The sequence below is a fragment of the Hemiscyllium ocellatum genome, chromosome 22 (assembly GCF_020745735.1).
Source record: "Hemiscyllium ocellatum isolate sHemOce1 chromosome 22, sHemOce1.pat.X.cur, whole genome shotgun sequence".
Taxonomy (NCBI): Eukaryota; Metazoa; Chordata; class Chondrichthyes; order Orectolobiformes; family Hemiscylliidae; genus Hemiscyllium; species Hemiscyllium ocellatum.
The window spans coordinates 44,688,889-44,693,848 of record NC_083422.1 but is presented as its reverse complement, the minus strand read 5'-3'; the positions used below and the strand labels follow the sequence as shown (position 1 = coordinate 44,693,848).

General features: G+C 43.7%; 1 pseudogene; it reads left to right on the top strand.

Annotated features, from left to right (window-relative positions):
* Positions 1-559: 559 nt before the first annotated feature.
* On the top strand, positions 560-1,115 carry LOC132826159 (nascent polypeptide-associated complex subunit alpha-like; annotated as a pseudogene).
* Positions 1,116-4,960: the final 3,845 nt, after the last annotated feature.

Below are 4,960 nucleotides of genomic sequence, written 5' to 3'. Positions count from 1 at the left end.
ACACATCCCTGAACACTATGGACAATTCAGCATGACCAATCCACCTAACCTACACATCCCTGAACACTATGGACAGTTCAGCATGGCCAATCCACCTAACCTACACATCCCTGAACACTATGGACAATTCAGCACGGCCAATCCACCTAACCTACACATCCCTGAACGCTATGGACAATTCAGCACGGCCAATCTACCTAACCTACACATTCCTGAACGCTATGGGCAATTCAGCACGGCCAATCCACCTAACCTACACATTCCTGAACACTATGGACAATTCAGCACGGCCAATCTACCTAACCTACACATTCCTGAACGCTATGGGCAATTCAGCACAGCCAATCCACCTAACCTACACATCTTTGATTGTGGGAGGAAATTGGGGCACCAGGAGGAAACCCACGCAGACACAGGGAGAAAGAATGTGCAAACCCCACACAGACAGTTGCCTGTGGGTGGAATTGAACGCGTATCCCTGATGCTGTGAGGCAGCAGTACTAACTGCTGAGCCACTATTCCTGTCACAGTGCAAGTAAAGTAGCAATCACGAGCTAAAATGAGGTCTGGGACAGAGTCGGACAGTGATGAGCCAGTTCCTGAATTGGAGGACCAGGACACAAAGCAGTCAGTGGCACAGCAAGTCCTGCTTGCAGCTACAGCTCAAATAGATGAAGGACCAATCAGCTAATCACAAAAGTTGAGAAATGAAAAGAAGACATGGAAAGCAATGTCAAATCCAATGCTTCACCAGGTTACTGGGGTAGCCAGAGTCTCTGTAAGGAAATCATAAAACATTTTGTTTGTCATCACAAAATCATAAGTGTATGAGAGCCCTGCGTCAAGTTAACTATAATGCTTTTGGCAAAGTGAGATTAAAGGTTTATCTCAACAAGCTCAATTAACTGCTGCAGCGTGAACTTGTTAACAATACCCAAGCACCTACACAGTCTCCGTCTGTACAGGAGGAAAGAGAAGAGGAGGAGGTTGTTGAGACCAGTGTGGAGGTTAAGGACACAGAACTAGCTACATCCCAAACCAACGTGGCTAGGGCTAAGGCTGTATGAGCACTGAAAAATAATAATGCAAATACTGTTATGGAGTTGATGATGTAAGCATCTGGAGTAGGTGACAACCCTGTTTGAACAAAGAACAAAGAAAATTTACAGCCCAGGAACAGGCCCTCCAAGCCTGAGCCGATCCAAATGTACTGCCTAAACCTGTCAGTCAATTCCTAAGCCTCTGTATCCCTCTGTTCCCCACCTACTCATGCATCTGTCCAGACGTATCTTAAATGAATCTACACGTGCCTGCCTCTACCACCTCTGCTGGCAACGCGTTCCAAATGCCCACCATCCTCGTGTATCCCCCTTAAACTTTCCACCTTAAAAGCGTGACCTCTCGTTATTGAATCCTTCACCCTGGGAAAAAGCTTGTCTCTATCCACCCTGTCTATACCCTTAATGATTTTGTAAACCTCAATCAGGTCCCCTCTCAATCTCCTTTTTTCTAGTGAAAATAAACCTAACCTACTCAACTCCTCTTCATAGCTAGCACCTTCCATACCAGGCAATATCCTCGTAAACCTTCTCTGCACCCTCTCCAAAGCGTCCACATCCTTTTGGTAATGTGGCAACCAGAACTCTACACAGTATTCCAAATGCAGCCAAACCAGTGTCTTGTACAATTTTAATGTGACTTGCCAGCCCTTATACTCAATCCCCGTCCAATGAAGGTGAACATACTTTATGCCTTCATGACTACTCTGTCCACCTGTGCAGCAAACCTCAGGGTACAATGGATCTGCACTCCCAGATCACTCTTCCCATCAACATTTCCCAAGGCTCTTCCATTCATTGTATAATTCGCTCTGGAATTAGTCTTGCCTAAATGTATCACCTCATATTTGTCTAGATTGAAAACCATCTGCCACTTTTCCGCCCAACTCTCCAGTCTATCTATATTCTCCTGTATTCTCTGACAGTCCCTTATGCTTTCTGCTACTCCACCAATCTTCATCCCATCTGCAAACTTACTGATCATACCAACAGTGCCCTCTTTCAGATAATTTATGTATATTACAAACAACAGTGGCCCCAACACTGACCCTTGTGGAACACCACTGGTCACCTTTCTCCATTTTGAGAAACTCCCTTCAACTACTACTCTCTTTCTCCTGTTGCTCAACCAGTTCTTTATCCATTAGCTAGAACATCCTGCACACCATGTGACTTCACTTTCTCCATTAGTCCACCATGGGAATCTTATTAAACACCTTACTAAAGTCCATGTATATGACATCAACAGCCCTTCCTTCATCTATCAACTTGGTCACTTCCTTGAAGAACTCTATTAAGTTGGTAAGGCACGATCTTCCCTGCACAAAACCATGTTGCCCATCACTGATAAGCCAATTCTTTTCTAAATATAAATAGATCCTATCCCTCAGTACCTTCTCCAGCAACTTCCCCACCACTGACGTCAGGCTCACTGGTCTGTAGTTACCCGGAATATCCCTACTACCCTTCTTGTACAAGGGGACAACATGAGCACCTTCCAGTCCTCCAGCATTTCACCTGTATTTAAGGATGCCACAAAGGTATCTGTCAGGGCCCAGCTATTTCCTCTCTCGCCTCCCTCAGCAACCTGGGATAGATCCCATCCGGTCCTGGGGATTTGTCCACCTTAACCTCTAGCCTACCCAACACATCTTGGTACAGCCTCAGTGCATTTGCACCATTTATATTGCTAAACCTCAAATAAAAATTGTGGATTTAAATAGTTTAAATAAAAAAGAATCACACCACCATCTTCTGAAGGAAAATTAGGGTTAGGGAATAAATGCTGGCCCAGTTAGTGAAGCCCATACCCCCTGAAAGTGCAATAAAAATTCATGGAATTAAAAAAAAAGATTCTAAAGGTCATAGAATATGGATGTCAAAGTAAGTAACTTTGTGTCGAACAGGATCACTCAAACTAGACAACTGCCAATTTAAAAATATAAAACAAAATTAAATAGGACATAAGACGGCCTGACAATCTGAACCCGTTCAACATTTACTGAGTAGGTAACTGAAATTGCAATATAGTCTTGCAGCCTGTGCTAACTGTTGCTTTGGTTTGGAGCTGTAAATTTAATAAACTACCAATGAATTGAGCTGGTTTCAACCAGTTTTCAGTTGGCTTGTATTACAGACATGAAATTAATCATTATTTAGCATCTGTCGATAAATCATTTACAAAGACTATGAAGCCGGCTAGTATGGAACATGGAAATTGCCATTGGCAACATTTTAAAACTGATATAAAACTATAGTGTTGAAGTGTGAAAGAAATTACTCTATCCTTGCCTTAGCCTGACTCTGAGGTCTGAGACTCGCCAAAATATTCAGAGAGAAAATTAACAATTTTGCACTGTGCAGGGAACTTGCATAAGTGTACTTTCTGTCTCACAGTCTCTGTCTCACAGTCTCTGTCTCACAGTCTCTGATGATTCACATTTCTCTGGATTTAGTTATTTAGTCTCTGTTGTAAGGAATATTGATGTCACATATACCAGCTACCCATTGCTTTAAGGAGTACGTTTTGTGTATCTGACACATTATTACAGTGCTGATGAGCTGAGACCAACCTAAGATGATGTTGAATAACACCATTTATTCAGGTACAGCTTGCTGTACAACTTGATAGCTCCCTCTGTGGATAGTCTGAAAGCTCATTGCTTGTAAACATTTCTCAAAAGCTAGAAGATGAGAAATTTTGGAATATATAAAAGCAATATCTGTCAGGTTGCACAAAGACAAAGCATTTATTCATCAGACCTAAATATTCTTTGTAATTTGATGTAATCGTTCTAGGAAGACCTATTAAGCCCATTAACTGCCTGGTTGCTGGAGAGATTAATATAGTATCGCCACAACTGGGTTTCATCATCTGTTTTATTCTTGAAAAGTTTCTAAGTAAGATGTTTTACTTCTCTAAGGCCTCAACCAAAAATTCATTTTACACACTTTACACAGATTTTATCATTTTCAACAGTCTCTGTGTATTTTTAGTTTGATTAGCAACGTACAAATACTTGGAAATTAGATAAAGAAACAGGTTAAAACTCAACATTTTCTGTTCTGGTATTTATGCTCCACACAAACCTCTTCTATTTAATTTAACACCATCAGGAAAATCCTTCTATCACTTTCTCCGTTCGCCTTACCTAGCTTCCTCTTAAAGACAGATCAGAGCATACATTTCAACTACTCCTTGAGCTATAGAGTTGTACACCCCAAATAAATCACTGGGAAAAGAAGGTTCCTCATGAATTCATTGGATTGGCTGGTCATCCTATCTGGATGGCATCCCCTATCAGCGTTCCGCAAAGACCACTCCCTTCGTGACTCCCTCGTCAGGTCCACACCCCCCACCAACCCAACCTCCACTCCCGGCACCTTCCCCTGCAACCGCAGGAAATGTAAAACTTGCGCCCACACCTCCTCCCTCACTTCCCTCCAAGGCCCCAAGGGATCCTTCCATATCCGCCACAAGTTCACCTGTACCTCCACACACATCATCTATTGCATCCGCTGCACCCGATGTGGCCTCCCCTACATTGGAGAGACGGGCCGCTTACTTGCGGAACGCTTCAGAGAACACCTCAGGGACGCCCGGACCAACCAACCCAACCACCCCGTAGCTCAACACTTTAACTCTCCCTCCCACTCCACCGAGGACATGCAGGTCCTTGGACTCCTCCACCAGCAAAACATAACAACATGACGGTTGGAGGAAGAACGCCTCATCTTCCGCCTGGGAACCCTCCAACCACAAGGGATGAACTCGGATTTCTCCAGTTTCTTCATTTCCCCTCCCCCCACCTTGTCTCAGTCGGTTCCTTCAACTCAGCACTGCCCTCCCAACCTGCAATCTTCTTCCTAACCTCTCCGCCCCCACCCCACTCCGGCCTATC